Source organism: Heptranchias perlo, unplaced genomic scaffold (assembly GCF_035084215.1).
Source record: "Heptranchias perlo isolate sHepPer1 unplaced genomic scaffold, sHepPer1.hap1 HAP1_SCAFFOLD_54, whole genome shotgun sequence".
Taxonomy (NCBI): domain Eukaryota; kingdom Metazoa; phylum Chordata; class Chondrichthyes; order Hexanchiformes; family Hexanchidae; genus Heptranchias; species Heptranchias perlo.
Window position 1 is genome coordinate 7,402,139 of NW_027139559.1, and position 12,164 is coordinate 7,414,302.

The 12,164-nt window shown below is 41.1% G+C and overlaps 1 long non-coding RNA gene across 3 annotated transcripts in view; it reads left to right on the forward strand.

Annotated features, from left to right (window-relative positions):
* Window positions 1-5,726: 5,726 nt before the first annotated feature.
* Window positions 5,727-12,164, forward strand: part of LOC137315217 (uncharacterized) — an 84,756-nt gene continuing 78,318 nt past the window's right edge. Inside the window, exons 1-3 of one of the 3 annotated variants that reach the window (XR_010961354.1) lie at window positions 5,727-5,833; window positions 6,148-6,278; window positions 7,913-8,046. This is a non-coding gene — a long non-coding RNA (uncharacterized lncRNA). Of the gene's footprint in view, window positions 5,834-6,147; window positions 6,279-7,912; window positions 8,052-12,164 lie in introns of all 3 variants that reach the window. The other 2 variants (XR_010961352.1, XR_010961353.1) reach the window with 2 other exon arrangements.

Genomic DNA, 12,164 nt, shown 5'->3' on the forward strand with positions numbered 1-12,164 from the left:
ATTCTTTCATATGGCCACGTATCAAACTCAAATAATCCCACTGCCCTTCTCTCTGCCCCGAAATGTGTATCAATCCAAGACTAATCCAACTGTCCCACTTTCAAGCCATGGCCTTGTACCAAACTAAAACTTACCACACTCTTCCCATAACCCTGTATCAATCACAGGACCATAGAAGCAAAAAACGACACAGCACAGAATGAGGCCATTCGGCCGATCGTGCTTGTGCTGCTTCCTTTGAAAAAGCTATCCAATTAAGCCACATTATCTTCCCATAACTCTATTTCAAGCCTATACTAACCCCACTGACACCCTCTCTCCCCGTAGCACTGTACCAATCCAAGATTAATCCCACTGACCTGCTCTCTCCCCATTGCCCTGTATTAATCCCAAACTAATCCCACTATCTCGCTATCTGCCCAAAGCCCTGTATCAATCGAAAACTAATCTCAATGCCCCTCTCTTTCCACATAGCCCTGTATCAATCCCAAACGAATCCAACTTTCGCTCTCTCTTTTTGTAGCCCTGTTATTTTTTCTCCTTCTTATAATTATTTAGTTTTCCACTAACACTCTCCTGTTCTTTGCCACAACCATTGACCGTGTTGCGGCTCAAACAACCCTCCAATGCAAGAGCAGTGGATGTATTTTGAGAATATGTAAGGACACATGGTAAGAGCAGTGGATGTGTGTAGCGGATATGTAAGGACACGTGGTAAAAGCAGTGGATGTATACAGAGGATATGTCAGGACACATGGTAAGAGCAGTGGATGAATACAGAGGGTGTGTTAGGACACGTGGTAAGAGCAGTGGATGAACACAGAGGATATGTAAGGAAACATGATTTCTCAAAGCCGGTCTCCTGACTCTCTTAATTACAATTTTAAATTGATCACTCTTCATCATTGACTCCCCAATCAAAAGAAATAGATTTACCTATCCATCCAATTAAAATCCTCCATAATTCTGAAAAGCTCAATGGATCTCTTCTTCGGCTTTTCGGATCAACTCGAAAAATCCCATCAATTTTAATGATCTAACTTCCATTCCTGGCATCCCCTCGTGAATCTACTTGGTACGTGGTCTGTGACATTTATATTCTTTCTTTAATGGAGCGCCTAAAACTGCACATGGCAGTTAAACCGTTGAGTAGCCATTGCCTTCGTGAAATTCATCATTACTTCTTAGACCGTGGTATATATGACAGTAAAGAATGTGATTTTTATTTCATATTGGGTTAACAGAGCAAAGGAAACAAGTGTACAATGAAGAAACTGAAAATGGCAACTTTGGTCAAAGACTCGGGAGTGAGGATAGAAACGTCACCATTAATTTTGAGAATGTGTGAGGAAAGATTTTTAAAACAAATACGTTGTTCAGACACATCGCAAGACCAGTGGATGTGAACAAAGGTTTTGTTGATTTCATCGCAAGAGCAGTGGATGAATACAGAATGTGTCTTAGAACACATGGCAAGAGCAGTGGATGTGTACAGAAGATATGTTAGGACACACGGTAAGAGCAGTGGATGTATTTCGAGGATATGTAAGGACACGTGGTAAAAGCAGTGGATGTATACAGAGGATATGTAAGGACATATGGTAAGAGCAGTGGATGAATACAGAGGGTGTGTTAGGACACGTGGTGGTAAGAGCAGTGGATGTGTAAAGAGTGTGTGTTAGGACACATGGTAAGAGCAGTGGATGAATACAGAGGGTGTGTTAGGACACGTGGTGGTAAGAGCAGTGGATGAATACAGAGTGTGTGTTAGGACACATGGTAAGAGCAGTGGATGTATATAGAGGATATGTAAGGACACGTGGTAAAAGCAGTGGATGTATACAGAGGATATGTAAGGACACATGGTAAGAGCAGTGGATGAATACAGAGGGTGTGTTAGGACACGTGGTGGTAAGAGCAGTGGATGTGTACAGAGTGTGTGTTAGGACACATGGATGAATACAGAGGGTGTGTTAGGACACGTGGTGGTAAGAGCAGTGGATGTGTAAAGAGTGTGTGTTAGGACACATGGTAAGAGCAGTGGATGAATACAGAGGGTGTGTTAGGACACATGGTGGTAAGAGCAGTGGATGAATACAGAGTGTGTGTTAGGACACATGGTAAGAGCAGTGGATGTATATAGAGGATATGTAAGGACACGTGGTAAAAGCAGTGGATGTATACAGAGGATATGTAAGGACACATGGTAAGAGCAGTGGATGTGTACAGAGTGTGTGTTAGGACACATGGTAAGAGCAGTGGATGAATACAGAGGGTGTGTTAGGACACGTGGTGGTAAGAGCAGTGGATGAATACAGAGTGTGTGTTAGGACACATGGTAAGAGCAGTGGATGTATATAGAGGATATGTAAGGACACATGGTAAGAGCAGTGGATGAATACAGAGGGTGTGTTAGGACACGTGGTAAGAGCAGTGGATGTATACAGAGGGTGTATTAGGACACATAGCAAGAGCAGTGTATCTATACAGATGTATGTTAGGACATATATTAGGGATGTGCAATAAATGCTGGCCTTGCCAGCGACGCCCACATCCTATGAACGAATAAAAATCACATTGCAAGAGCAGTTGATATATACATCGGGTATGTTGGGACACATCGCAAGAGCAGTAGATGTATACAGAGGATTGACTTAGGCTTAGAATGAGTTTCTCAGAACAATATAGGTTTGCACATATTTTTGGTAACTACGTTTCACAAAAGATTTACTTTCATGGACGTATTGATGCCCCTCAAGCTCAGAAACTCTGAGCTCGAGCTCGAACAGTTGGCAGCACTTCCTGCACATGTGGTTTTCCGGGACACACGAAGTCTTCTGGAGTTCCCACATGGAACAGGATGTACATGTTACGGGCCCCAGATGTCCTGCCAAGTTAGCTAACAGTAACTTAAACTGTTTGTTTCGCTTTAAGGCACTTTACTGTTTATCTGTCACTGAAACACAAACCACTAAAAAACACAAACCAATGAATTCAATACTTACAGACTTACCCTCTGCTCTCCTGCTTGCTTTGTTTTGATTCCTTGTGTGTCTCCCTTTTATGCTTCGGTCAGTTTTAGTCTATAGTGTTTTGGTTAAAATAACTTCGCACCTTCTTCCCCCTCTGCACCTAATTCCCACCCTCACCAAATTCCCAGTTGAAAGTCCTCACTCTGTTTGCGCTTCACTCCGTCAGACGTTCACTCCCTGTCTTTCCCAACCTCTGTTCTCAAGCTCTCATCAAATGACTTCAGGGTAACTAAAGATCTACATTAAAGATCATAAATATATTTCGTGTAAAGTAAATCTAAAACATGCAATCGGGTCTTAAAATGACGGTGTGGAACAATTGCGTATCGATGTTTCGCAAAATTCGTCTGAAATCGCTGCCTCCAATACTGTCTCAGAGGAATTAATCGATTACTGATCACAATCATGGTGGACGAAGGATGATCACACTTGAATGATGTCCCTCTCTCCAATATTTCAAAGAAGGGAAAGATCAAAATAAATGTAATATAGCCTCCGTTAAAGATGAGGAGGGCAGGCTACCACAGGAACACGCTTATCATTCCTCTGCTGTTATCACATCAATAATTTCAGTAATTTGAAAATTATGTCCTCTGCGTTAGCAGGCGGAGGAATTTCACGGGGGCACTTTAAGTCTTGATGTGCAATTATCCCACTTTATAATTGCAAGGCCTATCAAAATACCTTGGGTTATATGTTATTCTGTACTGCGGAGGCGGGAGTTTGCACAGGGAGGAAAATCAGGCGGGAGCAAAACCGGCCTGATTTTCCTTCCATTAATTCAAATGAAAGGTAAATCGGACGGGATCCGTCATGGATGTTCGATCTTCCAAGCCTAATTTTCCATTCGGCGCAATGTCCAGGGGATGATTTGTGCCCAGGAGGTACAGACGGAAATCTACTCATTGATTCAAATGTGTAATAATCTGTCTGCAAGGTAGTAGAGTGAAAGACACTGAAGACATTTAAAGTGCAGCCAAAGGCTATGCTGGATGACATGAATAAAGGAACCTCGGAATATAGGGACAGGAATAGGCCATTTCGCCCCCCCGGGCCTGCACTGTCATTCAATGAGATCATGGTTGACCTGTGACCTAACTCCATATACCAGCCTTGGCCTCATCTCCTTCAATAGCTTTGGTTGACAAAAATCTATCAATCTCAGATTTAATATTAACAATTGAGCTCGTATCCTCTGACAATTGCAGACGAGAGTTCAAAACTTTTAGCACCCTTTGCGTGTAGAAGTGTTTCCTAACTTCATTCCTGAAAGTCCTGGCTCTAATTTTTAGGCTATGTCCGCCAAGTGCGAGACTCTCCAACCAGCGGAAACAGTTTCCCTCTATCAGTTCCCCTTAATATCGTGAACACTTCGATCAAATCACCCCTTAGTCTTCTAAATTCCAGGGAATACAACCCTAGTTTGGGTAATCACTCCTCGTAATTTAACCCTTGGAGTACGGTATCATCACAGTAAATACACGTTGCACTTCATCCAAGGCCAATATATCCGCCCTAAGGTGTGGTGCCCAGAACTGAACACAGTACTCCAGGTTTGATCAAAACAGTGATTTGTAGAGCTGTAGCATAACTTCCACCCCCATGTATTCTTGTACTCCAGATATAAAGGCCAACGTCCCATTCGTGTTTTTGATTATTCTCTGCACCTGTCCATGACATCTTAATGATCTATGTACATGGACATTTAAGTCTCTTTGAACCGCCACTGTTTCTAACTTTTCACCATTTAGAAAGTATTCTGATCGATCATTTTTGTTCCAAAGTTGATGACCTCACACTTACCAACATCGAAATTCATTTGCCACAGCTTTGCCCATTCCCTAAATTTATTAATATCGCTCTGGAATGTAATGCTTCGATACTGATTACAATACTGCCTTTCTTCGTATCTCCAGAAAACTTGGATATGTGGCTCCCTATTCCATCACCTAAGACGTTTGTAAATACTTTGAATGGTTGACGCCCCAACAGAGGTCCTTGTACGACGCCGCTCGATACAACCTGAAAAATTGAGTATCTGCCCAATATCCAGACATTTCCCCCATGCCCCTCAGCCAATTTCCTGAACAGGTAAATTATATCCCCTAAATTCCATGAGCTTCAATTTTAGCTAACAGTCTCTTATGAGTGACTATATCGAATGCCTTCTGGAAGTCGATAGAAATAACAGCCATAGACATTCCCTGTTCTACTACTTTAGTCAACTCTTCCAAAAATTCAATCAGGTTGGTCAGGCATGTCCTTGCTGCCACTCTCTGATCAGCTGAAAATTTTCAAGGTGTTCAATAACCCTATCCTTAATTATAGGGTCTAGTAATTTCGTGAAAACAGATGTTTGGCTAACTGGTCGATAATGCCCTGGTTTCGTCTCTCACCTTTCTTGAACAGCGGAGTGACATGTGCAATTTCCAATCTGAAGGGACGGTTTCAGAATCGAGTGAACTTTGGAAGATTATAGTTAGGGCTTCTGCAATGTTTGCACTTACTTCCTTTAAAAGCGTGTGATGGGGATTTGTCACTCTTTATTGCCATATATACAACAGCCAGGAGCTGTGAAGGGCCGAATGACCTTTGCTTGCTCTTGACGTCCTTGTTCTTGCATAAAGCAACAGGGGTAGCGCGGGGAACAGCCGTGGCTGCAGAAATAGCTCCGTGGTGACCTGTCTCTTTAAACAAGAGAAGCAATCAGGAAACGGATACAAACGTAAGCTCGAACACAGTACTTGCACGCCCCTACATTCGCATACCGAGTGTGCTGAGGAAGCTCGCTCTACGAGCTGGTGAGTAAGATTTCTTAGTTTAAAAATAAGGTAGGAAGCTTGAAGCTGGAGAATCTTGTCATTTATTGCACTATTGTTTTGCTTGGCAGTGAAGCAATGTCACTTTATATCAGTCCTTAAAGCTGCCTTCGCAGTGGAATCCATGGGCCATTCCGTGGAGTATGTAAAGTATCCAATGCCATGTTCTGTTATCAGGTTCAGGCATTTAAGTTTACGGGAAGTTGGGCCATAGTCGGGGGAGCAGGGAGCATGTTGGGAATTTAATGGGCATTTATTGAACATACTGACCAATCATTTTCGAAATCCCGATGAAGGTGAAGAAGGACGAATAAGGAAAACTGCAATCAAAGTGAAAGAGGGAACGATAGAGCGCGGGAGAGACGGAGACAGGACTTGTGAGAAGACCCGAAAACACCCAAATATAGAAAAACATTGAAAGACCAAGGTAAGAACTATTTTTATTGTTGAAAGAGGAAGGAATACACGCGGCAGGGGTAAGCGCTGGCGCGCCATCGCGTGGCCAGGCCTGGGATAACAATATATGTTGCGGCTTCATTATTTTATTAACTAATTCATGCCCCAGTTAGGAGGCACAGTAAGTATTGTAGACGGGAGCAGGAACTTGCAAAGGGACAATAACAGATTAAGTGAGTCGGAAAAAAAACGATGGCACATGTAGTGCAATGTGAGCAAGCGTGAGGTCATCAATTGTGGGTTGGAGAAAGGAAAATCCGTTAACTTTCCTAAAACCGAACGTCAGGAACTGTAGAACATCAAAAAGATCTGGTGTCCATGTAGACAAATCAATAATAGCTATAGGACAGTTTAAAAAAGTAATAGAAAAGGCTATATGAATGATGCCCTTTATCCCAGTGGGGCTGAAATAGAAAGGGGAGGAAGAAATGCTTCCGTTATACAGAGCTCTGGTCAGACCCCATCTGGATTACTGCATTCAGTTTTGGGCACCGCACCTCAGGAAGGCTATATACCGTGCAGATTTACCACAATTATACCAGAGCTTAAATGGCGAAATTACAAGGACAGTTTGCACAGTTGTATTCCCTTGAGTTTAGACACTTGAGGTGTGATCTGATCGAGGTGCTTGAAATGATGAAGGCATTCGATAGGGTAGATACAGAGAAATTGTTTGCTCTGGTGGATTCCAGAACAAGACGGTACCATCATGAAATTAGAATTCGGTCATTAAGGGGTGAAATCAGGAAGCACTTTCCCACACGAAGGGTAGTGGAAATCTGAAACTCTCTCCCCCAAAAGGCTGTGGATGCTGTGGTTCAATTGAAATTTTCAAGACTGTGATTGATGGATCTTTGTTCGGTAAGGGTGTCAGGATATGTGAAGCTAAAGCGGGTAAATGGAGTTGGGGTACATATCAGCCATGTACTGATTGAATATCGAAACAGGCTCTTGGGGCTGAATGGCCCACTCCTCTTATGTTCCGATAATGCTGTAATAGCAGAAATTAGTCACTAGGTGGTGTGTAATTCCTTCACACAAAATGAAGTTTCTTGACACGAACACATCAATAACCAAGGATGCACAAATTGAGTTCAGGTGACAGAACAACACCTCCATTTCCACTGGGAATTCAGTTCGTTTCCATTAAGTTCGTAACTTTTTAAAAAAATGCTTGTGTTAAAATTGTGTTGTCGTATAACAGCTTAAGATGTTCGCCTCAATTCCCTTTCCATATTAATTTATTGTTGTGTTAATCCTTTCATTCGATACAGGTACTTTAAACCCATTCCAAATGGCGCAGGAACTACTCTGTGTGAATTGCCAGTGCGTTATGTCAGATTAGCGAAGGCCCAGGTTGGTGAAACCGGGCACAGGTCAATGTGTTCCGATGATAACATCAATCGGCAGCATGTTTCAGTGGATTCTGTTTTCCTGTTCCTTGAATTGAATTACATTCCCTTCACGCTATCAGACTTAATTTTACACGTTTGTTCAGTTTCCTGGGCCTTGATTTATTCTGCAGGACAATAACTTCCCGGTGATTTCTCAGTGGGTTTGAAATTCCAATTTTAGATCACATGTTAACTTATTTATTTTTAATAGGGCAGTGTCTCCGTCAACATTGCGCCCACGCATGTCTCATCCAAAATGGTGAAGACACTGCGCAGGAAATTTCCGTGGTTCCGCCAAAGTTACGCTGGTGAAGCGGGAGAAACTCTGAGGAAATTCCAATTTCGGTGAGGTAATGATTGAAATTTTAGCCACAATCTACTGTACAGTATATCCTAAAAATGCATAATATGTTTAAATAAATCTATTGTATAGTATATCCTAAAAATGCATAATATGTTTAAATAAATCTACGGTACAGTATATCCTAAAAATGGATAATATGATTGTATAAATCTGTTAACGCCTGCCTTCAAAGAGGGGAAAAGGAGCATAATGGGAAGGTAAGAACCATCAGTCCATGAATACCGAGTAATGTTTTAGATGTTTTGTCCTTCTTTTTATTTTAACGAAGTGTAAGTGGAAATTGCCGATTGTGATATTAGTGCAGTTTTACTTTGGTGAGACATCCTTTGAATATTGTTTCAATGGAGGCATAACTGGTGTAAATTACACAGCTTAGAGTTTCAATTAATAAAAGAAGAGAGCAACAGAAAGGCGGAATATGGCTCGTGGAATATCGCGAACAGCAATTTCCAGCCTTCAGTTCCCCACAGTTTGCCACAGAACCGATTCATTCAATTTAGCTGCATGAATTGAAAGCGTCACTTCAGTTAATTCATTGTTGGATTTCTGTGCTATGAAAGAATGAATCAATTTATAAACATAATTACTAGAACTTGGTGCTGAGACTGAATACTCTTTCCTTAGAATATATGAATCTTATTGTAACAATTATTATACCGCTTAATAATTGGATTGGACTGACTGTCCGGGTTATTTCCCATGTTTCAGGAACACACCCTCCAGTTGCTCCGATCCATTAAATATCTGTCGTAAATTAATGGAATCGGAAACACACGTCGCTCGACTGAATTTAATCCCGAGATTATTTTAGTTGTTCAAGATATAACTTGTATGATGCTTATGGATGAGTTTTACTAACTCACTCATTGGAACAAGCTGAAAGGTGAATAAAAATGTGTATAAATGTATACAAGAAATAAGTGTTAGATTTAAACCCACAACTTTCATTAAAAAATACCTTCAATAACAGCATGGAGCAGATGGTATTTATTTTATTCCAAACCTTTGTTTTGACAGAATCTGAAAGTAACATCCTGAAAGTAGTTAAACAGCAATCACATTTCAAACAAAGCTGAGCACAAAATCTTTTGATGAGAACATTTCGTTTCCAGACGATTAGGAGTTGGACAGAATTCCCTGTTTTTTTCTGAGGCTTTATTTAGGCAAATCACTGCAAACACAGTCATGTCAGGTAAAGGGTATTAGGGATATGGAGCAAAGAAGGGAATATGCAGTTGAGGTACAGGTCAACCATGATTTTCGGAGCAAGCGCGAGGGGTTGGATGGCCTGTTCCTGATCATAATATCCATGTATCATATCAAAAACAAAATTGATCCTAATATCACAGTGTCACTCATTTTAGAATTTAATTGATGATAACGTCTATATCCAGGGTTTGTTGCTGCAATTAGATACAAGGGGGGAATCCATCGTCTAGCTATAGGAAGTGACGCTGTACAGGCTCTGATGTAAGTTATTTCTCCTCAGTATTTCTTGGCAAATGGTTAACGGGCACTTTGAAAATATGTTAACGAATTTGCCAGAAATAGGGCCTCAGAGAAATTGATTTGAAACCACCCATGATCTCACTGCAACGAATTTCTACGGGAATTCTTACCCGTGGGTTGAGACAAGGCGTCTGATTTCCAACAGTTTTCTGGATATAAGTGTCGATAATCAGCATTCATTAATTTTCAATGGATTTCTTCAAGGTGTCAAGCCCTCAGACTGGGTCATATATCAATTCGTGCCTTAACCGCAGTATATTGGTAAAGAAAGATACACCTATGTGCTCCTATGGGCGTTATAGGTCATGCTTAATAAGTCTGAAGGTCACCTGGTTCTGTGCTATTGAAAATTAGGCGAGGGCGCCACTCATTAATGCCATAAAAATTGAGCCTCTATTCAAGGTGCAGCATTTGAATGCAATATTACATTGATTCATGCAATATTCATTCAGTTGCAGTAAATTCCAACCTGTCCCTCCTGGATATTCAATTATTTCTCCTCAGCTTATTGTAATTGATTCTGCCCAATTTTCCCAGTTCACTGGCTTACTACAGTTATGCGGAATTCTATTGAACGCTGGCACTTTAATAAAACAAGAATAAAAAATGAGCTTACGAAAGAAAATCAGGCAAATAGTTATTGTGGTTTGGTTGAGTCTATCCCTGAATACGAGATGAAGTGGTGCAGTGCACCAGTCGATAACGGTGAGTGAGGCAATCCAGTCCCGTCTGTGGTCAGCAACCGATGGACGTTCCCAAACAAGCCTGGAATATAAATCGGAAGTACCTTCTGGCCAACTGGCCGTTAGTTCACCTGCAGTGAAAAGAAATAGTATGAAACCCAGTGAATAACAGAGTGAGGAAGTGACGTGTGACCACACTGAATAGTCAAAAGCGTAGGACAAAAAGCAGAATTATTGACGAATTGTCATGGAATGCGAGGGGGTTTCTGGGATTCGAGTGTTATTGTCCACAAATGAATGTCCATAATCCTAACTCTCGAAAACACCCCTCGTCGCGTGTCTCCGTGAGTCTATAAATGATAAGAGAATCATTTGTAATCCAATATTATTTATACGGCCATAATTATATGATTTCTGGAAAAATGTGACGATCCATGTGAATTGTCGCTAGGCTCCAGCAAACCTAGTATAGCCTCTTGTAAGTTTCCAATGAACTGAACATGATATTCCAAATGATTGGCGGTTTCTCTAGCTTGCTGTTATATTCTAGACTGCTTGAGCTGAAACCCAGCATCCCATTAGTACTTTTGAACGCCCGCTAGATTTCAGTGACACACGGATATGAACAACGGCATTTCGTGTTCGTGTACATCTCCTCAGAACTTCGCCATTTCCATATTATTCCCATCTACCATTCTTAGACGTCAAATGGACAACGTCATTTGTTGTTTCAGTGAACTGGACCTGTCAACCATCTGCCCACACGCTTAATGCAGCTATCTTCTTTTGTAATTTTCTGGTCCGTTCACAGTTCATTGTACTTCGTTGATTAGTATTAGCAGTAATCTTGTATATATACCCCTCTGCTCCTGAGCCATTGGTGAAGTGTTTGAGGTATAAATCTGACATGGTTAGGAACTGTATTCATTCCCCATTTTAATGTAATGCAACGTGTCCCAGGTTCCAGATAATACGCTGATTTTACGTTGTTTCTCTTAAAGCTAAACAGCAAAATTTACATCACTGTCAGAAGCAGAAAAGTGCAGTAGGTTGGAGTATAGAACTTTCGCTGTAATTCAATCAGAAGAGATGGGAGACGCGAGATCGCACTTCAGCGCTATTACTGGTTGGGATGTGTCATTGAAGTGTGATAAGTGTCGATTGACAAATACTTGCAAATGTGGTGATCGGAATTTATAATGTAATTAGAAAAATAAGGTAGAATGTATGACTTTGGAATGTGAAGAGAATTAAACCTGCACACCTGTTCAATTATCCTCAGCTCTCTATCACTGAGGCAGAACTTGCTCTCGACCGTCCCAGTGCAATGCCAAGGGAATTCCATGTGTGTGCATGAGAGCAATAGACTTAGATAGATAGCGAGATAGATAGATTTCTTGAAAGGCCGACAGACAGACAGAAAGACAGACAGACAGGAATGGAGAGCGAGAGAAACTGCAAGGTTTCATTCACTTTCAAGGTGTAATTGGTTACAATTTGATGGCTAGCAGCTTTTTAATTTCAGACACATTCGATGCCTCTATCTCTCGGTATACAGTAATCGCTCTGCGATGACATTGCATAAAGGAAGCTAAAACCAAATGTAATCTACGGGTTAAGCCTTTATTCATGAGGACGAGGATAATGGGGAAAAGCGCACAAATATATTTTATTTTCCATTTTAAAGTCATGTAGTCGGCCCTTGTATTTATATAATACTTTGATTTTATGTTACTGTTAATAGTTCAATCGAAAATAAACTAAACAATTTAGGAAGCAGAGACCTAGCGTTGGTTGGAGTTTATCTGCAGTACAGGTTGAGTATCCGGGAGAGGCAATGCTGAGCTGCTTTCGATCCAACGATAACTGGAGGATGTCATTATAGCGTATCAAGTTTACATATGCTG